This window comes from Leopardus geoffroyi, chromosome B1 (assembly GCF_018350155.1).
Source record: "Leopardus geoffroyi isolate Oge1 chromosome B1, O.geoffroyi_Oge1_pat1.0, whole genome shotgun sequence".
Lineage (NCBI taxonomy): Eukaryota > Metazoa > Chordata > Mammalia > Carnivora > Felidae > Leopardus > Leopardus geoffroyi.
In genome coordinates, this window is record NC_059327.1 from 127,531,188 (window position 1) to 127,558,870 (window position 27,683).

The following is a 27,683-nucleotide window of genomic DNA, read 5'->3' on the forward strand; positions in this document are numbered from 1 at the left end:
GAAGTAATATTGTTGCTTACACTGGTGTGTACATTGAAACACTGGTGGTTCCCAATGAACTCTACCTCCCAGTGTTCATGTCCATGTGTGGGCACCTCACATACTGACTGTGGGACTAGCCTTGTGGCTGGCTTTGACCAAAAGAACATTAGTAAGCATGATGTAAACCAAGGCATGAGGAGGTTTGTACTCTTCAAACATGCTCGCTTGGATCCTTCAGTCACTACATGAAAAGAACTGGCTACACTGCAAGAGAAGACACTTGGTAATAGAGAGAGAGAGATTCTACTAGATGCCAGCTTTTCCACATAGGGTATTATGTCATCTGCAAATAGTGAAACTTTGACTTCTTTGTCAATTTGGATGCCTTTTATTTCTTTTTGTTGTCTGATTGTTGAGGCTAGGACTTCAAGTTCTATGTTAAATAACAATGGGGAAAGTGAACATACCTGTTTTGCTCCTGACCATATGGGAAAAGCTCTCAGTTTTTCCCTATTTAGGATGATATTAGCTGTGGGTATTTCATATATAGACTCTATGATGTTGAGATATGTTCCATCTATCCCTACTTTGTTAAGGGTTTTTATCAAGAATGGATGCTGTATTTTGTCAAATGCTTCTACTGCATCTATTGAGAGGATTATATGGTTCTTATACTTTCTTTTATTAGTGTGGTATATCACATTGATTGATTTGTGAATAACGAACCACCCCTACAGCCCAGGAATAAATCCCACTTGATCATGGTGAATAATTCTTTTACTGTACTGTTGAATTCAATTTGCTAGTATCTTGTTGAGAATATCTGCATCCAAGTTCATCAAAGATATCAGCCTGCAATTCTCCTTTTCGGTGGGGTCTTTGTCTGGTTTTGGAATCAAGGTAATGCTGGCCTCACAGAAGGAGTTTGGAAGCTTTCCTTCCATTTCTATTTTTGTTGGAACAGTTTGAGAAGAACTAGCTCTTCTCTAAATGTCTGGTAGAATTCTCCTGGGAAGCTAGATGGCCCTAGACTTTTGTTTGTTGGGAGATTTTTGACTACTGATTCAATTTCTTTGCTGGCTGTGGGTCTGTTCAAATTTTCTATTTCTTCCTGTTTCAGTTTGGTAGTTGTATGTTTCTAGGAATTTGTCCATTTCTTTGAGATTTCCCAATTTGTTGGTATATAATTTTTCATAATATCTTATGATTGCTTATATTTATGTGATATTGGTCGTGATCTCTTCATTTTTATTTGTGATTTATTTTATTTGGGCCTTTTCTCTTTTCTTTTTGATAAGTCTGACTAGGGTTTTATACATTTTATTAAGTCTTTCAAAGAACCAGCTTTTAGTTTTATTGATCTGTTCTGCTGGGTTTTTGTTTGTTTATCTGTTTCCATACCATTTATACCTGCTCTAAACTTTATTATTTCACTTCTGCTGGCTTTAGACTTTATTTGCTGTTTCTTTTGTAGCTCCTTTAGGCGTAAGGTTAGGTTGTGTATTTGAGACTTTTCCTGTTTCTTGAGATAGACCTGTATTGCAATATACTTCTCTCTTAGGACTGCCTTTGATGCAGCCCAAAGGTTTTGGATTGTCATGTTTTCATTTTCATTTGCTTACATGCACTTTTTTATTTCTTCTTTAATTTCCTGGTTGACCCATTCATTCTTTAGTAGGATAAAGTTCTTTAACCTCTATGTCTTTCCAAATTTTTCTTGTGGTTGACTTCAAGTTTTATAGTGTTGTGTTCTGAAAATATGTATGGTATGGTCTTGATCTTTTTGTACTTGTTAAGGGCTGATTTGTGACCCAGTATATGATCTATTCTGGAGAATGTTCCAAGTGCACTCAAAAAGAATGTGTATTCTGTTGCTTTAGGATGAAATGTTCTGAATATATCTGTTAAGTCCCTCTAGTTCAGTGTGTCATTCAAAGCCATTGTTTCCTTGATGATTTTCTATTCAGGTGATCTGTCCCTTGTTGTAAGTGGGGTGTTAAAGTCACCTACTATTATGGTATTATCATCAGAGAGTTTCTTTATTTATGTTATTAATGGATTTATATATTTGGGTGCTTCCAATTTGGAGGCATAAATATTTCCAATTGTTAGATCTTCTTGATGGATAAATCCATTAATTATGATGTAGTACCCTTTTTCATCTCTTGTTACAGTCTGTGGTTTAAAATCTAGTTTGTCTGATATGAGAATGACTACTCTGGCTTTGTTTTGATGTCCATTAGTATGATAGATGTTTCTCCATCCCCTCACTTTCAATCTGCAGGTGTCTTTAGGTCTAAAATGAGTCTCTTGTAGGCAGCATACGGATGGGTCTTGTTTTTTTGTTTTTTAATCCATTCTGATACTCTATGTATTTAGATCGGAGCATTTAGTCTATTTACATTCACAGTGATTATTGGTAGATATGAATTTGGCGCCCCTTGTGTTATCCGTAAAGTTAGTGTTTCTGATGATATTCTCTGTTCCTTTCTAGTTGCTTTTGGTCTTGCCCACTCAAAGAGTCCACTTTAATATTTCTTGCAGGGCTGGTTTAGTGGTCATAAATTCCTTTAGTTTTTGTCTGGGGAACTTTTTATCTCTCCTATTCTGAATGACAGTCTTGCTGAATAAAGTATTCTAGGCTGCATATTTTTCCCATTCAGCATGTTGAATATATTATGACACTCCTTTCTGGCCTGCCAAATATCTGTGGACAGATCTGCTGTGAACCTTATCTCTTTTCCCTTGTAGGTTAGGAACTTTTTTCCCCTTGCTGCTTTCAGGAATCTTTCCTTGTCTGTGTATTGCATGAATTTGACTATGTTATGTCTTGGTGATGACTGGCTTTTAAAAAATTTAAGGGGATTTCTCTGTGCTTTTTGGAATCAAAGTCTGTTTTCTTCCCCAGATTATGGAAGTTTTCAGTTATAATTTGCTCAAATAAACCTTCTGCCCTTTTTTCTCTCTCCTCTTCTTCTGGGACTCCTATGATACAAATGTTATTATGCTTTAAGGAGTAGTTGAGTTCCCTAAGTCTACATTCATGATCCAATACCTTTCTTTTCCTTTTCTTTACAGCTTCATTATTTTCCATAAGTTAATCTTCTACATCACTGATTCATTCCTCTGCTTCATCCATCCTCATTTTCATTTTCATTGGAACTGGTCAGTTTTGCACCTTGGTTATATCATTTTTTATTTTGGCCTGACTAGTTTTTAGTCTTTTTATCTCTGCCACAAGGGATTTTCTAGTGTCTTCTATGCCTTTCTTCAGCCCAGGTAATATCCTTACAACTGTTTTAAATTCTGCCTCAAGCATCTTACTTATATCTGTATTGATTATAAATACCTGGCTGTGACTTCTTCCTGTTCTTTCTTTTGGGGTGAATTCCTCTGTCTTGTCATTTTGTATTGGTCACTGTTTTGTGTGTGTGTGTGTGTGTGTGTGTGTGTGTGTGTTAGGAAAACCTGTTATATTCCTGCTCCTGAGAATCATGGCTATATTTAGAAGAGGTCCTATACAGTCTTACGCCTGGTGCTTTAGGAGGTGTTTCAGACTGTACACTCTGCTGTTGTATTTTTGCTGCTGCTTCCTTCAGGTCAGTCCTCTTCATAGTTTCTCCTTCCCTGCAGTGGTGGTTGTTTGGACCTTGTCCACTGTGTGGCAAATTTTAGCTAGGTGTGTTTTGGTCTGCTCATTAAAAAAAGATGGATAGAAGAAGAAGAAGAAGGAAGGGGGAGGAGGAGGAGGAGAGGAAGAAGGAGGAAGAGGAGGAGGAGGAGAAAAAGAAGCAGCAGCAGCAGTGGCAGCAGCTAGATCCTATTTTCTGTAGACCTGAAACTTTGCAGCAATCTATGCCATTCCCTTCTGGCCTGCCAAGTTTCCGTGGATAGATCTGCTGCAGATATGATCTGTCCCCCCCTTGTATGTTAAGGACTTTTTTTTCACTTGCTGCTTTCAGGATTCTTTGTGTGTTTTTTGAATTTGACTATGAGATGTTTTGGTGGTGTTGGCTGGTTTTGCTGAATTTGATGGGAGTTCTCTGTGCCTTTTGGATTTTGATGTCTGTTTCTTTCCCAAGATGAGGAAGTTTTCAGCTATACTTTGTTCAAATAAATCTTGTGCCCCTTTTCCCCTCTCTTCTTCTTCTGAGACTCCTATGATATGAATGTTATTAAGCTTTAAGGAGTCACTGAGTTCCCTAAGTCTATATTTATGATCCAATATTTTTTCTTTCTCTCTTCCTTTCAGCTTCATTATTTTCAATAATTTTATATTCTATATCACTGATTTATTCCTCTTCTTCATCCACCCTTATTGTCCTTGCATCCAGTTGGTTTTGCATCTAGGTTACAGCATTTTTTATTTCAGCCTGACTAGTTTTTAGTCTTTTATCTCTGCAGTAAGGGATTCTCTAGTGTTTTCTATGCTTTTCTAAAGCCCAACTAGGGTTCCTATGATTCTTGTTTTAAATTATGGTTGAGGCATCTTATTTATATCTGTTTTGATTAAATCCCTGGCTGTGACTTCTTCCTGTTATTTTGGGGTTAATTCCTCCATCTTGTCATTTTGTTTAGGTCACTGTGTGTGTGTGTGTGTGTGTGTGTGTGTTAAAAAAACGTGTAATATTCCTGCTCCTGAGAGTAATGGCTATATTAAGAAGAGGCCTTATACTGTCTTGGACCTGGTGCTTCAGGAAGTGTTTCAAAGTGTACAGTCTTCTGTTGTGTTTTGGCTGCTCCTTTCCTCAGGTCGGTTTTCTTCAGAGTTTTTCTTTGCCTGCAGTGCTGGGGGGTGGGGGGGGGAGGGGTATTTGGACCTTGCCCACTGTATGGCAAATTTTAACTTGGTGTGTTTCGGTCTGCTTGTTAAAAAGCTCCAGATCCTATTTCTCCTAGAGTTTAAGCTTTGCAGAACTTTATGATCAGTAGACTTGGTGTGTATGAAGGATTTTGTGCTGGTCTTCTTGGGGAGAGGCCTGCTGTGCTGGTTCTCAGGTGAATTTGCTTTTGCAAAGATGCACCTGCAGGACACAGTGGGGCAGGGCTTGGTGTAAGCAGCTCCAGTCTCTACTGGGGGACACTGTGCTGCCCACTGAAGTTGGTCAGTGATGGTGGGTGGGGGTGTTGGGGCTCTCATCCCCAGAGTGGGGAGTTCACACCCGTCACTCTGAGCAAACTCTCACAGAAGAGTGAACAATCTCCCTTTTGTGTCCCAGGCTTCTGCTTCTGTTGGATCCCTGCCTTCACCCTGTTTGTGTCTGGGCTGTTTGTCTGCCAGCATGGTCCTCCTGTGTTTTATCTCAGGCATGTGGCTGGGTTTCAAAACTCCAAAATTAGTGACCCAGTACCGTGCAGACCTAGCAGACCTACACTGGTCCTCTGGGGGAGGGTGCCATTGCACTGTGGCTGGTGTCAGTTTGTCCCAGAAAAGCAGTCACACAACTGCACAGCAGTTTGGAGTTTATGGTAAGGTGCAGCAAAAAACTAGCACCAAGGTTTCTGCCCTCAGCAGGTGTCTCTGTTCCTATGTTAGTGAATAGGGTATCACATTGGCACCCACCAGCTCTTTTGTCCCTGGAGAGGCCAAGCCACTCCAATAATGGGGAAGTGTGTCTCCCTGGGTGACCCAGGGTATGCTCAGACCACAATGTCTGCTCCTGGGCCTCTGGCCTCCTTCCCCACAGGAGCATTGCTAAGCCCTCCAGGCATGACTCTGGTGATGGCATAGACTTCTAAAACTTCAGACTTTGAACTCCGCTGCTTATAAAACTTGTGGTAGTCAGCCTGTCTCTTTTTCTCAGTCAATGGTTTTGAGGAAGAGTTTTTCTTGTGCAATCTCCTGAACACTGATCTCTCTCTCTCTCTCTCTTTTGGTCCTCATTCTGTGATCAGGGCTCCCTGACCCCCCTGCAGCACCCACAATTCTTTTCTCCCCCAAATCAACTCTCCTCAGCTCCTACCTTCCACGATGTGGTCATTTTTCTCCTTCAACATGTGCAGTTTGTTCTCTCAGTCCTCAGATTAATTTCTTGGGTGTTCAGAATGATTTCATATTTATCTGGCTGTGTTTGAGGGACAAGGAAGGCATTGGGTCCCACTGCTACTCTGCCATCTTAACTCTTTCTCTCTTAGATGCCAGTTGTTCCAGTCATGTCAGCTAAAGCACCAGACTGTGAGCAAAGGAGCCAGCCTCAAACCCCACTTTGAGCTGAAGGCCTAGCTGATCATAGCCCAGACTTCATAATTGAGAGAAAACTAAATCATTGTTACTTTAATTCACTGACTTTTGGTGGTGATTTGTTTCATAACCATAGGTAAGACAACTAGTAAAAAACTTTAAAGTTGGTAACACCTTTCACTTTTTACCTTACTTAATTCTCAATATAATCCCAAAATTATTTGAATAAGAAGGAAATTAAAGCTCAGAAACTTGAACGGACTTTCCCAAGATCATATAGTGAATAAAGACTAAAATTCCTATTTAAGACAGGCTTTCTGACATGCAGTTGCATGGAATTTCCACTATAGGAAGAATAAGAGATGTTGGAAATGATCTATGTGGGAGGGGATAGCCAGAGAAAGTACAATCTGACTTAAGCCTTGGTAGGCATTAAACTGGAATTATAAATTTAGGGCAAAATTCAGAACTCCTCATTTTTATACATATGGTGAAGATGTCAATGTAAATTTAAAGATGAAATATTACCATTTCCTATCCCTATCCTCTTCCAATCATTATTGTGGCCTTTATTGAGTTTCTACTGTGTCCATAGGGACTGCCCATGATATCTGCAATTCTTGCAGTTTTAGTCCTGAGAAAAGCCTCCTACTTTTTAAGTAAACTAAGGCTCAGTGGTCTATGTTAGCTTGTAGAGTTGGAATTTGAATCTATCTGTGTTTGGTTTCAAAACCTGAATTATTTCTACAGTGCTTTCTCTATACACGGAACTCCCAACACTCTGCAGTGGTCCAGTGCTACATAAATGTTGCAAAGCTCCCAAAGGAATGTATTTTGTTCAGAAGGAGATCTACGGTTTCCTATTTAGCATAATAGAGTTATACTACAAAGTTAGCATCCCTGTTCTTAGAAGTCACATAAAGGGGAACTGCATCCATTTTAGAAAAATAAAGGAGTTCAGCCGCAGAAATGTCAAGGGCAGTGTCTGTTTTCTCAAGCAAGATCTGGCAGAAGGAATCTCATAGATGTCCTGCTCATTTTTCAAATTAGGCTTGATCCTTAAATAGATTCATGGCTACCCTGTAGCAATCTTGTTTGCAGCTGCCCCAATTGCTGACAGCTTTGTTATGAAGATAGAGGGAGGATATAGTCAGGGTGCATTAGACCAACTCCAGTCTGCCCTGTTTAATGCAATCACACACGCTCACATGTCTGACACTGTGCCCAGCACATAATGGATACTCAATCAGCAATAGTTTTCTTTCTCTTGTTTCATACAGAAGGGATTTTAAAAAGAGGTACTTCACAATTCCAATCTTACTTTAAAATAATCGAGCAATAGGGGCCTAGTGATAAAAGATATGGAGATATGAGCACAGTCACACAGGTAGGAAAGAAAAATAGAAGCACAGAGTCAACTGAACACATTCCTGCCTTGGAATAGCAGACCTGCTGGTTATGTGATTTATTTATGTACACGTGCACACTCTAAGTGTGTCCTACGAAGTGGTAAGGACTATCCTACATACATAAGATACACTGGTGAACAAAACTGACCAAGATCTGACACTAAGTTGGAGCTTTATTCTAGAGGTAATAATATAATACCCATGTATCTTGTTCTAAATTAAACATCAGGACTCTCAAGCCTTTAAAATTGTACAGTGACACTGTCCTGAGAAAATAAATGAAAGACTCTGATTTAATAAAAGTATGTGCTTTTGGTTGTTGTATCCCAGGACCCAATATGCCATCTCCTCTTTCCATAATCTGATCTGGAAAGGGATGATATCAATGGCAATCAATGCTACTGTAGGTATGGTGATGTGCCTGAGATGTAGTTCATGGAAATTAGGTGTTGAGTAAATGAATTCCATTTTCAAGTCTCATCTCCTAAAATGAGTCTATCTATCATATTTATCATACATACTTTATTAGAATTGTTTCATTTTTTTTCAGATCTGGTTAAAATAAGATGTTGGATATATGTCAATCAGAAGGCTGACAAGCTCATTATTATTTGAATAGTCTGTATTCAAATAGGAAAGATGTAACATTTAAAAAGTGAAGCAGAGAGGACAAAATGATAATATAATGAGGTATCTAAAATTATATTGAATTATATATGTGTCTAAAAAGAGAAGAAAATGATCAAAAAAATGAATTCTTACCTGAAATACCCATAACGAAACTCAGGGCATATCAGGGAAAATGTTAGAGCAAATGCTTACACATCTACACCAACTTTATTTACCTTAAGATCACCTTGATATCTTGCCTTCTTTGGCAATCTTTGAGAATGCAAATTTTACCAGTTTTTGCATTTTTATATGAAACATATATATCATGTTTCAAGATTTTTGTCAACATCCTTTTACCATTTTCTAAAATGTGGCACATGAATACGTTCTGAATAAGGTGAAAACATCCCATTTCATAGTCCAGGTCAGATGATCTTTCAAAACTACAACTTGACCTTTTACCAGAGAGGAAGGCCAACCAACAACTGTTCATTTCTTATTTGCTTTCTGGTATTTAGTCCATTTAAAATTAGTTTTAAAAATCTTCCTACATCCAAGTATCACAAAATCCTTTCTGCCAGGAAGCCTGACCCATCCACTATCCTTTTGTCTTTTCAACAGTGATCTAGAAGGTTAACCAGTATGGAGAGTACAGTTCTTAATGTAGGTTACTGAAATTTGCTTGCTGCCTCCTTATAGTCCAACTCATCTACCCCCTTTCCATAATATACTGAGTCATTTTCCTGTGAGTGTCTTGTGAAAGATGTCTTTCATTTTATGCCTTTCTATATTGAGCTATTCATTATTTCACCCCGAAAGTAAAAAACAACAAAACAAAACAAACCTCAAAAACCCTAGTTTTAAAAATAAGTTTATTTTCTACCTGACTTAAACATTTCTTTCATAATAAGTTTATGGTAAGCAAAATTGTATTACAGACGATGTGATATTCCTAATCTTTGCTAGTCTGAATGACTAGCTGAAAACTTTCATAAATTTCTCAACATAAGGCTTTACAATTTGAGGTTGGAGCTAAAAAGGGCACAACTCTTCCTATGTGATTTCTGAAATATATGTTCAAGTTCAATTTAATGTAAACCTGGACTACTTACTTACGTGAAGGTTAGCTTTCAATGAAAAGAAACAATGAAAGGAAATGCTAAAGAAAACATGTAATACATATTTATACATAGGTTATGTATTAGTGTGTACAATTATATATATTATATAAATTACATATATTTCTTACACAAACTTCAGGGGAAAAGGCCTCAAGAAAATGAATTATTGTATAGTATTGTTAGAGATGACAGTTCAAGGTGAAACTTGGGAAAGGAGGCAGGTTTCATGCTCCTTCCCTTTTCAGGGTCTCCATCCCTGTCATCTGCCTGAAATGTTCCTTCCCTATTTTATTTCCATTTCCATTGTTTACTTAGTCAATGGGAGGCATACTAAATAGTAGCACTAGTTAATTCCTACTCCTTTTTCTGAGCTCAGCTTAAATTTCTTAACAAAACAAAACAAAACAAAACAAAACAAAACAAAACAAAAAAGCTTATCTTGATGTCCTAGATAAGATGACACTCTCTCACTCTCTTTGTTGAGTGTTTGATAAATAGCTGTTAAAATAATGAATGAAAGAAAAAGTGGATGAATGAAAGAAAGACAGAAGGAGAGGGAAGCAGTTTTCTTTGGGGCATGCTGTACCTCCCATTTAACATTCCATAAACCTGGAAGCCACGATGAGAAATCAGGGCCAATTTACTTCCCGCTCAGCTATCTATAGCTGCTAAAAGGAGTAACTCTCAGACTGTCAAAGAAAATTCATAAGATGTCTAAAATATATCGTATGTAATACACTAAATTTATTCTTTAATTTTAATTATACTATAATTAATGTTTCTACAAATACTCTTTAATTGTGGTGTGATCTTTTTAATATTTTCTTTCTTTAAACTCCCGTATTACTTTATTTGTACATATTTTTTGGTGTATCTGAATTTTTATTTGCATTAAAATTGTTTGCATATAATTTCCTTTGTCTAATGTTTATCTTATTATGGTCTTTTGCATCACCCAATATATGCTTTTTAAAGCATGTCATTTTCCTCAGTAGCCTTTTTACACACAACTTTGGGTCAATATTTTTTCTTCCATTTTTCTTTAGCAGTTTTACTTAGCTTTGCTATTTTTCTCCTTCCCCAATCTCAACAGACTAAGAAATTCCATTTTAGCCCAGTGTTGTGTCAATTCTAAAGGAAGGGTCTGTGGGCCTATGGGGAGGGTCTGCGAGGTTAGAAATGATCAGAGTTCTTGGGCAAAAAAACTTTAGAAACACAGGGAAACAGTGTAATGTGACGAAGAGCTCCCTTGAGTTCTGGCTTGCCACTTACTCTCAGGTGACCTTAATATTTGCAGTCTCATTTCCTTCATCTCATACATGAGATGTCATTCATATTTAATTTAACAAACGTTAGTGGAGCACTCATGAGCCAGATACTAAAGACTGATGATACAGTACAGACAAGGTCTTTGGTCTCCAGAATTTACATTCTAGTGACATGGAGAGGAAATACAGAAGAAAACAAATAAGAATGTTAATTTCACATAACAAATCTGGAGAAAATAAATGCAGTGATAAATGATAGGAAGTGACTGGAGGATAAAGAATTCTACTTTGGATTGAGTAGTCAGGGTGGGTTTCTTTGAAGAAGTAACTATTTAAGCTGAGAAGACTGAGGAGAAAATCTGAGAGAGCAATGCCATCACAGAGAACAGCAAAGTACAAATTTCAGAGGTGAAATACACATGAAAGAAAAAAAATAAAGACAGGCGTGGCTAAAGTGACACCAGCAAAGACAGAATGTATGACGAAATGTCATTGAAGAAGGAGGTAAGGACCTGTTAATGCAGGCAATAAATTTAGTAAGGTGTTTGGATTTTATTCTAAGAGCAAAAGAAAGTGACTGTAAGATTTTTAAGTAGGAAGATGACATAATCTAGTTTATTTATTTTTTAAATCACTTAGGAAATGTGGAAAATAGATTAGGGTAGTTAAAAGGGAACTTTAGGAGTCCAGATAAAATGATGATAGCTTTGACCTGATTGCAGTGCTAGATATGGTAATAAATGGGTGCATTTGGAATATAATTTGGAGGGGGAGCCAAATGGATGTGTGAGGTAAGGAAATTGTAGGTTTCTTAGAGTAGAATTCTCCAGAAGCAGAAACTGACACAAAGTTTCATGTGCAAATGATTTATTAAGCAAGTGTTTGTATGATAAATTGCAAAGGCAGTAATGGAAGCAGGATCAGAAAGGGGAGAGGGAAATAAGGGCAAAAGATTTGAGGCAAAATCTGGGAGAGAGGAGCTTTCGCTCCATCCTACAGGGGCACGAGTGATGCCAGATAAGGAGTGATGCTTCATAGTTTGTCCTGACTTAGGCTTTCATACTTATCAGTCATTAACTGAAGTCCACTCCCGGGAGATCTAAACTTCCAGGCACTTCCAAGGATGGTATTGGCATTTTGGGTGAGACGATTTTTTGCGGTTGTTGCTCAGGCTGTCCTGTGCATTTTAGAAGCTTCTGAAACCCTGGGCACACAGTATCAGTAGCACCCTCAATCTTTTTAACGGGTAATAATATCCACAACATAGTTTTAATAATTCATAGAGTGGCAATACCATCCTCATTTGAGATCCATGGAACTCCTCAGGGAGAAGATCATGTCTTATTTTGTATGCCTTCTTTTTCCTAGGGAATGGCATACCTGACACAGATAAGATTCTTAATGTGTGCTTATTAAATAACAAAATATAATCAACACCACTTTAGGTTTTCCATTATCACAATTAATTTTCACAACGGCCATGATTGCAACCAGGTTTCTAATCGATAGGTGGGAAAACTGAATCTGGAGGAGGTTAAGTACATAGTCCCAAATCACAAAGAAATAGGTGACATCTATTTCTGTCTGATTCACAGGCTCATGCTTTGGTAATTCACCAAGATATATGAATAAAAAAGGATTTAGTAAGTGAATGCGTTAATTTCTGGAAATGGCAGTCTGCTGTCAGTGCTGTAAGTTGGTATAATGAAGCACAGTAAAGGCTAATTTCCAGAAGGTGGGTCATAGACAGCCTATGCAACATTTAAATTCCAAACACATTTTAACTGTTCATAGAGTTAGTCTGGACTGCCTCCAAAATCCACCAATAAGGCTGGGAACATTGCAAAGACCTTAGCAAGAAGGTTTTCCTTCTGAGAAGAATGGACTACTCAGTTAGGCAAAGATAAAAGTTACATCAATGCTTGCAGGAAATCTGGCTCCAAAAGAATGAAAGAGTAACTTTTAGGTCTGTCCCTTTTATTTCCCAACATAGTGCATGTACATCTTACACTATCTGCTTGTCTTACTTTAGTCTTCAGAATTGATAATTGTTTCATCTTATCCAAGATAAGGGGATTTTAAGAGAGACATGCATCTATGTTTACACTTCTGAGACCAATTAACATTTTATTTTTTCCATTTTAATATTTGTGAAATTTGGTTATAACTTCCATCTGAGGTCAGAAGGTATCTTTTCCAACCCTTTGGCAGACAAGTTGTAAATCTAGTTGTTATTGCCTTAGATCAATGTTATGAAATGCACTGGTAACACAATCCATGCTAAAATTTCAGCTTGTTTAAGTGGTAGTTAATAATATGACAGTGTAATGCAATGGAGTGATAATGAACAAGTTACTGCATGTATAATAATGCAGGGAAATAAAGATATAAGAGTTAAATATACCATAAGTAAGTGCATTTTATTGTTGGAAAGATGCCCATACTTCTTAATTTTATCATTAAACATCAGCGCTTTTAAATCATTGGCATGAACTAAAGAATTTGTTAGAACACAGATTCCTAGGTGCTACTCTCAGATATTCTGTCTCTGGAGGTCTACATGAGACAGCAGGAAGAGGGGAAGGGAAGGTGTTTCTAAATAGATCAGCTGCTGCTCTGCACATCATACTTTATAGTGATGGAGAAGGGAAGATACGTTGGCAGATATTTCTTAAATATGCCACTGATTATCCAACCTTGAATTTGTCTAACCTTGAAAGTTAAGGTAGAAAGCAGAAACAAGTATTAAAATATTCAAAGTCAGGATTATTAATGTATAATTTATATAAAAATAAAAAGTCACCCATTCTTAATTGTACAGTTTGATGAGTTTTAAAAGTGCATACAATCATGTAATCATGACCACAATCAAGCTGTAAAAAATTTCCATCACCTTCCAAAATTTCCTTACTCCCTTGTAGTTGATCCCCTCTTCTCACCTCTAGTTCTTGGCAACCAATGATTTCTCAGTATGATTTTACTTTTTCTAGAATATACTAGAATGGAGACACAGCGTATGTGAAATTTGAGTCTGGGTTTCTTTCATTTACCTTGATGTTTTTGAGATTTATCTATGATATTGCATGTTGTATGTATGAAGAATTTGTTTCTTTCAGCTTCTGAAGTATTCTGTTATTCACTTGTTTTTTTCATTCTCTAAGTGATGGGTGTTTGGGTTGTTTTGGTTTTTGAGCACTATCATTAAAATTGCTATAAATACCTTCATGTAGGCCTTTGTGTGGTATTAAATTTGAATAAAAATCTAAAAATGTTTTTATTCCATTGGAAAAAAATATCCAGAATTAGACAGTGAATATGTATTATTTCAAGTATATCCTGAATGACAAGGAAACAGTGTACTGGTTAGTGGAGTGCAGCCAGAAAGATACTCTCCTTCAGTAGGACAAGTAGTTGAGTGAATATCACTTATATCCTCTAATTTCCACTTGGGTATTTTTTTATTATTAAAAAATGCTTTTTAATGTTCATTCACTTTTGAGAGACAGAGAGACACAGAGCATGAGTGGGGGAGAAGCAGAGACAGAGAGGGAGACAGAGAATCCAAAGCAGGCTCCAGACTCTGAGCTATCAGATCCTGACGCGGGGCTCAAACCCACGAACCATGAGACCATGACCTGAGCCAAGTCGGAAGCTCAACCAACCGAGCTACCCAGGTGCCACTTCTGCTTGGTTTTAATATGAAATAAATCAATATGAAAAAAGCCCCAAATATTTAACAAATACACAAATAATAACTCAATTAAACCTCCTAAAAACTCTATGAATTAGATATTAATATATATTTCCACATTTCACATGAGGAAGTTGAGGTACACTAGACATTAAATAACTTGCCCAAGTCACACAGCTAAGGGGCAAAAGCCAAGATCTGAACCTAAAGAGTCTGCCTCTAGAATCTATGTACTTAACCCTTCTGCTATGATGCCATCTGTTTATCTGACATTCAAGCATACAGAGAAAATGCACTGCAAAGAAGCTGGCTCTGCTCTGAGAATCAGAACTTAGGAGAGGTGCTCTAAGAATTCTGTGAATGGGTAACAGACCAGATCTGCTGCAGGGAGTCTTAAATCCATCTCATCAGGGTCTAAGCTGACTTCCTTTGACACTCCCTGTTAGGAACAATAAGCAACAAATCAAATGGACAACAGTCCTGCAGGAGTCATCAATATTACATCCATTATTAGCCACACCCATCCTGAGAGGCAACATGTCTAGATCAATGAGAATTGCCAAGTCTGAGAATAGAGTTCAGCAGGTGGAGGCCCGGACAATGGGTGCTATTTCCATCATGTCCTTTAGAATACACAGCTAGTTTATTTTTAAATTTTGTGCAGAGAGTGCTTCGTACAGTTGAACTACACTGATGAACTAGAAAAATTCACAAATTATTGAACGTAGCAACAGATACCTACATATAAATGTGTGTTTTTACTATTATAGCACATATAAAAGGGTTCTTTGGTTACATGAGCAAACGAAAAAATGACCATCACATGTGAGGCAGTATAAATACAGGTAGTTTAAATGGTTTCTCTAATAAGGCAGAGAATCATCAAAGCTAGTACAGGTTGGTATGAGTTATCCACAGGTCATAAGGAAGTGTCATTTTAGCAATAGATATCTATTAAAAATTTTTTTAATTATTAAAAAAATTAATGTTAATTTATGTTAGAGAGAGCGAGAGACAGAGTGCAGAGCACGAGCAGGGGAGGGGCAGAGACAGAGGGAGACACAGAATCCATCCCAAGCACCTCTAGGCTCCAAGTTGTCAGCACAGAGCCCGAAGCAGGGCTTGAACTCATGAACTGCGGGATCATGACCTGAGCCGAATTGGTTGCTCAACCGCCTGAGCCACCTAGATGCCCCAGTAATAGATATCTATTAATCAAACTCTTCTATCTGAATTTCTCAAGCAATTGTTTACCTTGTAGAGATACACAATTCAATTAAAAACCAACTGAGAGTTTAACCAATAAGAAATGCAGATGAAAGTGCTATTTGCTCTCCCTCCTCCAAAAGTCTGGTTCCTCTTCCTTTGAGGCACAGAACTCAAGTATTTTGTCTAATCTTCCTTGGTGAGTCCCATATAATTGAGTTCTTGCCATGTTGATGTGGTTGGAAGCAATGACACCATCTCCAGGTCTGTCTTCTTACCCCATTGGACCTCCCAAATCTTCCTGACTACCTCCCTTTCCAGCTAGGTGTGGAAATAAAGTAAAGGACACTTGTGCCCTAGAAAAAAAGAGGAATTAACTGAAGGAAAAAGCCTGGTTCCTTGAATGACTCTGGAGCAAAGCCCCTTCTCACTATACTGAGCTCTGACATGAGTTAGAAAGAACTTGGGGTAAGCCACCAAGGTTTGCTTCTTTTAATTAATACATTGTTTTAAAATTATACTATCAGCACTAAAAAGGGCAAGATCATGAGTGTGATTGTGTGAAGGCACATGTTAACCTGATGCTATACGTAATTGATCATTGGAAAATTGATCCCTAAAAATTCTGTGAATAAAGCTTAGACTCAAAGCTAGATAGGGATATCAGTGAAGAAAGAAGACAGTTGTATGCTAGGATTTATAGTAGTAGTAACTATTTGCTTAAAAAGTTTTTTTTCTTCTTTCTTGCATATGAATTATAATTTTCATTGAATAATTTGCTTACTCATCAGTATTTCCTTATTGATTTTGTTAGAAATTGATTCATCCTCAAATGAAGTTCCCATTTAAACTTTTGTCTTGTTATTTTTTTAATGAAATAGGTTCATTTGCTTATAAAATAGAGGTGAGAAAGACTGACCATAGTTTGTTACCTGAAAATTTAAGTTTATGCCAATTAAAAATGTAATTTTTTTTTCTTTTTAATTACAATCTTTGTAGATGATTGTAGATTCACCTGCAGCTGTAAGAAACAATACAGTTAGATCCTTCGTATACTTTGCCTAGTTTCTCCCAATAGTGACATTTTGCAAAACTATATAACAACATCCACAACTAGGATATTGATATTGATGAAATCCACCAATATAATTCAAATTTCCACACTTTTACTTGTACTCCTGTACAAGTGTGTATGTGTGTCTGTGTGTGTAAGTTCTATATAATTTTATTACTTGTAAGAGATTTTTAAAAAGCATACTGACTCATTTCTTAAAGATCATTCATAATCTTCATTGCTGTTATTTAACTTTGAAGCAATTTTTAATGAAATAGCATCTCTTAGTAAGTAGATATTTATATAAAGTTCTAGAGTTCTTCAGTATCACTTGTTCCTTTTTAATCATTTAAATGCAAGAACAATGAAATATAATACTCTTAAAAGTAAATGAATAAAAATAAGTAAATACATAATGCATTTAAAATCTCAGGCCATGGATGCATTATAGAGTACTCCTTTTGCTGTTTGCAACGAGATACACTTTATATTAGTATCACCTCTTATACTTACGAACCTTTATTGTAAAAACCATATAATATTAAAACCATATAAAAATAAAAACATTTTTAAAATGCATATACTTACATATTTTATCATTCTAAGAGATAAAATAGAATACGAATTTGACTTAAACATTTTTATGGGATGTAAAAATCTAGATGATCAGATGAACAGTTATAAATTGGTTCAGATAAAAATTAATATGCTTGTAATTTGGTGCTATAATTTCCTGAAATCCTACTGTTTCAGGTTAAGAAACCCTTATCCACCTCCCATTTACTTGCTGCAAAAGCTACCTCATCTTTGTTATGCAGAGAGATACTGATTTATAAGAGCTATATTTTCAAACCAGACAACTGTGGTGTCTACTTCTAATACATATAGTACAGAATGGCAGGTTAAATAAAGAGAAGATGCCCCAAAGAGTACACTCATTATTCTTTAGCCCGGGGGTACCATCCACTTATTAAATAGCAGATTTTGAGCTTTTGTGTGCTGTCGACATGTTAAGACAATCAAGTCAATGCTACTGTCAATTACCTTGCCAAATGTCATACTATTTTTGACAAATATCTAAGTTGACTGCTAGAAAGTACATTCAGTGCAACTCTAACTTTACTTCTTACCTAAGTTCTTTCTTGTCTAAAGAAGACCACTCAACCTATAGAATAGAATGAAACTTTCAGGTCCAGGAAACAAAAATGAAACAATATATACAAATAAAAGGACATTCATTAGGTGCAATCTTGTCCCAAGTGTTCGTTTTTCCCCTTAAAGCATGTCAATTGTGCAGAGTAAAGTCAGGGAAGTTTAGACTTTGACAATTTTTTATGGAACAGTTTCAAATTAATACAGATTTTTTTTTAAAGCCCTTTCTCCAGGATTAGACTATCTGGCTTAACATTTTCTATTTTTACATTAATTTCTGAAAAGATAATAGCTGAGTAGGCTACTGTTTGTTTATTTTGTGAATTTGAAATCAGTGTCACAATGTTAAAATGTAACTTCTCTTAAACATATTTGTTAATATTATAAGAAATGTGTTATAATACATGGTAAACTTGATTAAACTAAATCTGATAGATAAAAATAAATTTGTATAACCCAACATAATCAAAGCTTTTCCTTATGGTGCATTTTCCTTCAAATATTTATGCTCATCTTTGTACCAAGACACTGAAAGCTTTGGGTCGCCTGGGTGGCTCAGTCTGTTAAGCGTCCGACTGTAGCTCAGGTCAATCTCACGGTTTGTGGGTTTGAGCCCCATGTCGGGCTCTGTGCTGACAGCTTAGAGCCTGGAGCCTGCTTTGGATTCTGTGTCTCCCTCTCTCTCTGCCCCTCCCCTGCTCACACTCTGTCTCTGTGTCTTTCAAAAATAAATAAATAAATAAATATTTTAAAAAATTGAAAAAATAATGCTGGGCTCTAGCATTCACTTTCTGGGTGACCTTGGGCAAGTTTCAAAGCCTAAAGTAAAACAAACCTACAGAGAACTTCATGGCCACGTTTCCTTTCAGGTATGGCTTTGCTTTGCAGGAATGTGATTTTTTTTTAAAAAACATATTATTGCTATGTCTCATTTAATTTATAATAAGCTGTAGTTTTTTATCCTGGAACTCAAATGCAATTTTTAAGAAATAAAGCTATGTAATAAATATTTTCAACGCTAGGACTGCTGGGCCAGCTTTATTTTTGCTACAGAGCTATATGGTACATTCAGTAACGATAAACTTGTTTACTTTGTCTTCATGACTGAATGTTTATTTTTATAAAAGGGGTTAGTCACAACTCAGGATCAAAATGAGGGAAACAGTTTTAAGAGAAGAGGACCAGCCATGCATGCAACAAGACATATACCATGCAGAAAGCTAAGAAACAGATGAGTCTATGGTGCAGAATACACATGTTAAAAAATATATAAAATCTAATGAAGATTCAAAACTTTGCATATACTTACTTAAATCCATCAATTTGTTTTTAATGGTTTAGTATATTCCATCATAAATACCAACTTTTATTAAATTAGTCTGTTATGGTTGGATAGCTACACTATTTGCATTTTTCACCATTATATAAATAATATGATATACACCATATAAGAAAAATTCTAAATCATGTCCATGATTTCTAGACATGACATAAGGTTCTAACATTATTAGAACTTCCGTTAGTGCTCTCTAGGAAGTTGGTACTAATTTATAATCTCTTTCACTTGTTTTTAATTTTTCATCATGGAAATTTTCAAACTTATCCATAAAAAGAGAAAATACTGTAATGAGCCAGCATGTACGCATCACTCACCTTTAGCAATTACCAACAGGCATACAACTTTATTCTACCATCAGAGCCCCACTCCTCCACATCCCGCCTCCCCAGGGTATTTTGAAGTAAATCGCTAACATCATATAATTTACCGCATAAACACTGAAAAGCATATTTTTAAATGCTCAGAGAAAACTTAAGCATAAACACAAGGCCAATAACCATATAAAAGATCATTCAAGAAGAATAAGAGATTCTAAAAACATTCATTCTTGTAAAACAGAGACACTCTGTAATTAAAGAATAAAATAGGGAGAACATCTAAAGAAAAATATAATAGCATAGCATAATCCATAAGTCTATATTTAAAATATATGTGTAGACAAAGGAAATAAAAGGACATTTAATCAAGGGCAGAGAGAAAGGAAAGGCTTGAACTTCTAAGAATAGTGTCAAGTGGGCTAAAATGCAAAATGTGATGAGAATTGGGTTAAAAGCTAAAGAAGGGGGGAAAAGACTTTTATAATCAAGTTTGCAACAAAGGGAACAAAAATGACTAGGCTCAGTTTTTGGCAGGTGATGTCATGATGAACAAGAAAAGGTAATTGGGTAGATTTATAGTTTCTTTTTCTTTCTTTTTTTCTCCTACATTCTTGATTAATAATAGTAATTCAACATAGAAATGGTAGAACAAAATGATTTTTAGCTTAAGACAGATTTTTTAGCTCAAGACAGATCGAGAGATAGTAGGACTGAAACTACACTGTAAGAGTTCATATCTTAAGTCCAAACATCCAATATCCAGTAGAAAAAGTCACAGAATCATCATCACTAATATTTTCAGGAATTTATATGGGTAAAATTGGTTTCATAAGATGTGAGACAGATGAATTCTGGCTCATTTTTTCAAACAGATAATAACTACAATCTATAGCTGAGTAACTATGTTATTAATAGTAGTAGGTTCCTCATGTTTGATAAACATGTCATGCCGAACTAAACTAATTTCCTTTTCAAAAACTGTACTAAGAGTTCAGGTGAATGTTGTAGATCCTCAGACAAATGTTCCTTAATAAACTCATGGATGGATGTTTTAGGATGAAAGTGTTTTCTTAACCTGGGTCACTCTACCTTAAAGATAATTTAACGGACTCATGACAACCTGCAGGCATTCCTATCAGCCAGGACAAACTGTTTTGTTCTTTTTCCAGCACATCTTTTTTTTTTTTGTTTTGTTTTTTGTTTTTTATTTTGCATGGAGATATAGAAGGCAAGATGTTAGAACACCCACAGCTGAGAGGAATAATCAATAAAATAATACTGAAAAGAGCAAAATAAAATATGTTAAAATAAAGTACAATGGAGACCAGGCTTGAAAATGCTCTTAGCAGACAAAACCAATTAAGTCACATAAGCAAAACCTAGTCTAGCTTATTAAGTGAGCAGAAGCGAAGCTTAATTTAGGTTACTTCTTGCAAATGTCTCTGATAACCATAAATGAAATTTAAGTCATCTTCCAAAAATGCTATAAGATAAGCACTTTTAAGTAATCCCCCACTGTCTGGTAACCCTCATTGTAATAACCAATCATTGTAAAGATTAAACAGCTTTTTTTTTTTCACTTTATAAGCCACCCTGTAATGTTATGTTTCTGAGCTTCATACTGGTTTGGGATTTGAAGTCTCTGTGTTTCCAAACTGTTTCTTGCTCAAAATATTCCTATCAGGTAAATTTCTCAGAATTTTCTTTTAACAAAATTAATAACAAATGTAAACCTCTTCAAAAATCAATTATGAGAAACAGAAGAGCCTACACTTAAATTAACAAGAATTTCCATTAAAAAATACACTTAAATATTTTAGTTGATGAGAAGCCCAGTGTAAATCATCACAGTGTTGTGACTTCCAAAAAATCTGATTGAATTTTTTTTAATCGAGGTATATTTGATATAGAATATTAAATTAGGTGTACAACATAGTGATTCCACATTTATATACACCGCAAAATGGTCACCACAATAAGTCTAGTCACCATTTGCCACCTTATAAAGCTATTGATAGAATTTTAATACGAGGAAAATATGTTGTTCATAATAAGGAGCAAAATAATTAAGAGCTCTGGGTTTCAGAGTCAAAGAAAACTCGTGTTAGTTCTTTCACCTTATGCAAGGTGCTTTACCTTTCTGTGTGTCTCATGACATTGCCTACAAAGCTCCATGTCATTTGGCCTCTGCCTAATTCTGACTCACCCACCAACCTTGCTTAGTCTTCTGTAGCCACAAAAGATGGTTTGCTCTCCCTAAATATTCCTACATCTTCTAAGCTCATCTCATCTCAGGGCTGTTTCTACCAGGCAATCCCTCTTTGTGGCTCACTGTCCCACAAGGCATTTACTTGGCTCACTCCTTTACTTCATTCAGGTTTGTTCAAATATCACTTCTCTATGGAAGCCTTGTCAGACTTGCATATCTAACCACTGTCCCTCGTCCTTCATCCTCAGCACTCGCTGTCCCCTTCTACACTTTATTTAATAGCACTTATCTCAAAGTTAAGTTACATTGTTTTTGGTTCATTTGCCCATTTTCTCCACAAGGGTAGAGAATCCCTAGAAGTAACACTTATGTGATAATTATTGTGTACCAGGCACTCTTTTGGTTGTTTCACATATATTGCTTGATATTATTTAGGACAATTTTTTTTTCTTTTTTAAATAGGCTCCATGTGGGGTTTGAAGTCATGACCCTGAGGTCACGACCTGAGCTGAGCTAAGAGTCAGGCACATAACCGACTGAGCCACCCAGGCACCCCTATTTGAGACAAATCTTAAAATCCCATTTGCAGTTTGAAGAAACTGAGGCATTGAGAGGCTAAGTAATTTTTCCCCAAGTCACAGAACTGGTAAATAGCATGCAAATCCAGAGTTTGCTTTCAAATCCAGCAAGTCTGGCTCTGGAGACCAAGCCCTTAACTACTGTGCTATAGGACCTCACTGTAGATGATGGCTAACATTTTGTTGAATGACTACATATAAAATTTGAACAAAATAGTACATTAAAAGGTATGCATTTCAAACATCTCAGCCAGCGCATCTCATATAACAAGTATGCAATAAATGTTGACAATAATAACATATTTATTACTATTCAGCATTGGTAAGAAAATTTTTGGATATGATATTCAGTTCTATTTAAGAGCTACTTGACATATGGGAGCATATCTGCTAAAGAGTGCCTCAACTGATGAAAATTCTAGAAATTATGTCATTTGATAAAAGGTTTGTGAGCTAGGGAATTTCAGGTTGGTGAGAAATCTTAACGTAGGTTTCTAATGTAGGCTTCACATTCTTCAAATGTTGGAACGCCCCAGAGGGCAGAAAAAAGATGTGAACACAAGTTATAAGGAACTGTATTTTCAACACCTCGTAAGGATGAATTTTCTCATAAATATTGATGATCAAAGTGTCCTGGGCAGCCTTTTTAAGTAGCGATCTCTGTAAAATCCAAGTATAAGCTTAATATCAGCAGAAGCTATCTGATTCTGCTCTAAGACCGTCTACTTTTATAGACTTTGCTTTAGATCTACAGATTGTGAAAGTACTTTGTTATCAGAGGAGTGTTTGTATCTTTTCTTTATAAAACGTACAGAAATCTTTTTAGATTTACACACCTTAGAAAGAGCCAGGGAAATAAAGGATAGGTGAAGAAAGGGAACTAGCAGGTTGGGCATGTTCTTCATTGTATCTCACAACAGTCTGTGAGGTAGGTGTTACTCTGATTTCATGCACAAGGTTCAGGGAATTGAATAATTTATTCAGGTGGGTTGCAAAGCAAGTAAAGGCGTGTATGTAGTTTGACCACAGGTCAGTCTGATTTAAAAGCTGTACTCATTCTATCACATTGCATTATTAATATTCTTCTTCCAGGAGGAATGGCAAAATAGAATCACTCATACTCTTTACTCGAAACCGCAGTAGGTCTAACAATAGGCTGACACCTTTTGGTTTCCCTAATTACATTGCTTGGCAGAAAACCTCTCTCCCCTATATGAACAAGAACGTTAATTCTGTGTGAGAAAACACTCTTTTAAGTGAATAAAATTCTGTGGAGCACACATAAAAATCCCTATTTAGGGATGTACTTATCCTCAGATTTCTCCCCAATGTGTAAATCTGACCAATGGGCACTGAACACTGATTTTTAATTCTGGTAGCAAAAATCTGAATTTGAATTTTGAGTGATTCCCTCACTACTCCAGCATATGAAGTATGACCTATGAAACACAACGATTATGCTTCAAACACACAACACCAATATGTGTTTGAAATATTAAGGCTTGTGTGAAAATGTGTTAATAACGTCAGTGATAATGGTCACTTCTGTTTATGTATTCTTACATGCTTTATAAGGATAAATTCTTGTTCCTTTATCTGGGGGTGTTTTCTGCTTATGGTTACTGTGCTAATTTTCTCAACCTGGATTCTCTTCATCATGATCGTGCTCTTTGGTGTAAGTAAAAACAAGTACAACTTCTCTCCATTGGTTCAGTTCTCTACCTTTTTTCTGAATAAAAATATCATGATGCTGATTTGACATGTTTTGGTGACATTATAGCTTAGTTATTCTCTGAGGTGACCAACTGTATTTGATCAAGAGAGGTAAAAAAATAAAAAAATAGGTTTTTAATATTGTGTTGTTTAATCTATTGATTTTCAGTTGATCTTTTATTTGACAAGAAAGATATTTTAAAAGTTCATATGAATTTCAAGGGACTTGGCATATCATACTTATAATAACTCATTTCATCTACCTAGACTTTATGAAAAAAAATATTTTGTTCTTTTTACTTTTCTAAATCAAGAAATCAAGGTCACAATCCAGATCTGGTACTTTAGTGATGTGATTCACTGTCAAGCATAACAGAGATTAATCAGAAAATAAATGAAGACCATGTTTTAATACGTTAGTTCTATTATATCTGTCTAAAGAAATACTAGCAATGAGGTAGAATATTTGCTACAAAATGGACATACTGTGAGTTTAAAAATGGCCTTTAATGCATTATTAGAATTGAATAGTTTTGCTTTTCTTAATATATGACTTTGACAAGGACAGTCAATCTTACTGAGAACTGTGGTATATAAGGACATAGAACTTTTCTTATTATGGCTTTGATTATTTTACATACTATTACTTCTTTACCTTTATTGAGGACTGTTCTCAAGTAGCTCAAAATATTGCCACATATAATATCTCTTCCATAACAAATATGCCCTTGGCAAAAAGGAACTGCTATCTCTGATTCTAACTCATATATAAGAATCTGAGATTTTAAAAATGTAAAGAACCTTGTTCAAGGTCAAGAAGGAAATTTACCATTAGAACTGGGGATCAACTTCAGATGATATGGCTACCTGTCCAGTGCTATTTCCATTCAAGCGCCTCCATTTCAAAACCTTTATTACTGTGTACTTCTTGTAGGTCAGTTCATTTTTTGGACAATTCATTATTTTCTTTAAAAAGTTTCTGCTACAGTAGTATTGCCAAGTCTTGAAATTACCACCAATTTTCAAAATGAAGAATGCTTCCTCTTTTCTCAAAATAAATTCAGTAGTCTCTTTATATTTAGAAAGAACATTACTATGCTAGTTAATGGTCCATTTATGTCATTTCACATAGTTCTACTATGGCCGCCTGGAAAACAAGCCCCTGGAATTCAAGAGGCCAACATAGGGGTTGCGAATGGGGCTCTGAGGTCAGATTGCATTGGTTTCAAGTTCACATTTACCACTCTCTGGCTATGTGACTTTGGGCAAGTCACATGGCTGTTCTAAAGTTCATAATTGGGTGACAGAGGTGCTTAATTCATCAGACTTTTGTGAACATCATGAAGGGTTATATATAGACAGCATTTAGCATGTGGTCTGAAACAGAGCACACACAAAAGAAGGTAAGTTGTTACTCTATCATATTCACTGTGGGACATTTCACTAAGAGTATACATTTCAGAGGAATAGTCATTCTGTGAACACTTGATCATTTGGTGAAAGGAAATCATTTAAGCAATCCAATTAATTTTTGAAAATTGGTCAAAATTTACTGTATAAACACAGCACCAAGTTAAAAACACTTTTGGGTATATAAATGGGGAACATTAAAACTTTTAAGAAACTTCAGACCTTAGTATCTTGGATGGAAACAGGTAGATGTTTAATATGTATAATAATATTGACCCACAATAGAAAACCCTAATCTATTGTAGGAGTTCCATTTACTTGACTTTAACAACTACAACAAACCCTCTAAAATGCTGAACAGATAAAATTGGATATAACAAGCAAGAATAATATTAATTTTTTCTACTGATTCTAAAAGCTGAATTTTGAGAACTGGGTTGCCTTGGTAATGGCAGTCTGGCTGTGTGCTATGGCAAAGTCCCGTGTCTTTCACTTATTTTAGGATCTGTTGAAGACAAAACTAGGAAGACCCTTGGAAACAGGATTTTAAATTAATTTTTTCTTATTAGGAATATTCACTCTCTAGTTTTCTCCTATAATATATCTGATATAAGACAACTGTTTTGGCCAGCCAGAACATCGAACAATAGGTACCAGGATCTCAAGACTATTCATTGAGTATATTAACATTATTCTTTACAGAACAAAACAAAAATAAATCAGAAAAGAAGGGAAGGCCATTGTCAACATAGTCCTCTAAGTGTATTCTAATAGAAAAGCTAGGACATGATTCCATTGCAACTTTAGATTACAAAGCATTCCCATTGCCTACTGAAAGAGGTCCCCTTTCAGTACATGACACTGACTGCATTACTAGAAATGAAATATTCCATGCACAGGCTCCTCCTCGGTGGTCTTCTTTATTGCATCCCTTCTACCTAATCTGGAAACACTGAAATCATCTGACTCAGTTCTGGGCCCTCTTTTACCTTCATTCTCTCCTCAGGGTATCTCATCCACACCTGTGGCTTTAAATACTCCTCTATTCTGATAATTCCCCAATTCATTTCACCTGCCCATACCTTAGGACTTAGACTTTTCTGTTTAACTGCACTGCTACACTTGGAGCTCTAGTAGGTATCTCAACTCAACAGAGGTCTTAATTCACCCCTCCAAATCCGTTAGTTTCCCCTTTTCTTCATATCCAAATCTATAGTAATCCTTGATTTCTCCATTTTCCTCTACTTACCACATCCAATTCACTATTAAGTCTTATTGCTTCTATCTCCAGAAATCCTGAATAAAACATGAAATGCATTCTGAATAGGAAAATTCATGTCTTTTTCAATTTGAAAATTTTTAATTATATTTTTTTCAGATAGTACTATACAGTTTTTTGCCTTCGAAAGACACTATTATTTTATATTCTCTTTCAAACTGTTACTCTCATTTAAAATTTTTGTGTTGCAAATTCTGTTTTTGTCACTGCTGACTCTTATGCTGAATTGCTTCTTCATGTATTTTTTTCATTGCAAGCCCCTCTGCTTTTTTTTGGAAAAAAAATTTAAAGTAATAACATCATAGCATAAGTGCAGTCATGTTTAATTTGTAGGCCAATTAATAATTACATATGTACATAATTGTGTAACCATGACCTAGATATGTAAATCTGAAGTCAATTTACATATAACTTGCATGCAATTTCCATAGATTAGGTAAACGTGTGTGTGTGTGTGTGTGTGTGTGTGTGTTTACGTGTAATTTACATAGATACATAAACACTCCACAATGCCTTATTTCAAGCTACCAATGTGACAACACTGAACATGTTGCTGGGAGGAGATGGGTAGAATCTCTCCAGTACACTATTAGGAAACCCTCCCACTTTCTTTGAATAAGATTCAAATTCCTTACAATGATTTGCCCCCTGCCTACCTCTCCAAATTCATCATGTACTATTCTGCATTCACTTACTCACACTGGCCTCCTTCTTATTCCTAGTATGTGACAAACCCTCCCCTGTCTCTGGATCTCCCCTATCTCTGAATGTGCTAATCTCTCTGGCCCAGTTCTTCCTCTGGCTGCTCATTCCTGTCCTCCACAATTCAGCTGTAGAATGTCACATATTCAGAAAGGCTTTTCCTGGTGATCCAACCTAAATTGGCTTCTCCCAATATTAGCTTACATTCCATTTCATTTTTTTTTAATTTTTTAATGTTTATTTATTTTTGAGACAGAGAGAGAGACAGAGCACGAGTGCGAGAGGAGCAGAAAGAGAGGGAGACACAGAATCAGAAGCAGGCTCCAGGCTCTGAGCTGTTAACACAGATCTTCATGTGGGGCTCAAACCCATGAACTGCGAGATCATGACCTGAGCCAAAGCCACTCAACTGACTGAGCCACCCAGGCATCCTGGTTTCTATTTCCTTCTTGCACAGCAT

The 27,683-nt window shown here is 36.1% G+C and overlaps 1 protein-coding gene and 1 long non-coding RNA gene across 4 annotated transcripts in view; both read right to left on the reverse strand.

Annotated features, from left to right (window-relative positions):
• GRID2 (glutamate ionotropic receptor delta type subunit 2) overlaps nt 1-27,683 on the reverse strand; it is a 1,475,947-nt gene that overhangs the window by 196,182 nt on the left and 1,252,082 nt on the right. The window lies entirely within an intron of this gene.
• Nucleotides 712-27,508, reverse strand: LOC123595298. The gene is made up of 3 exons (XR_006711116.1): nt 27,478-27,508; nt 15,346-15,352; nt 712-859 (listed from the first exon to the last, which is right to left on the reverse strand). It is a non-coding gene; the product is annotated as an uncharacterized LOC123595298 (long non-coding RNA).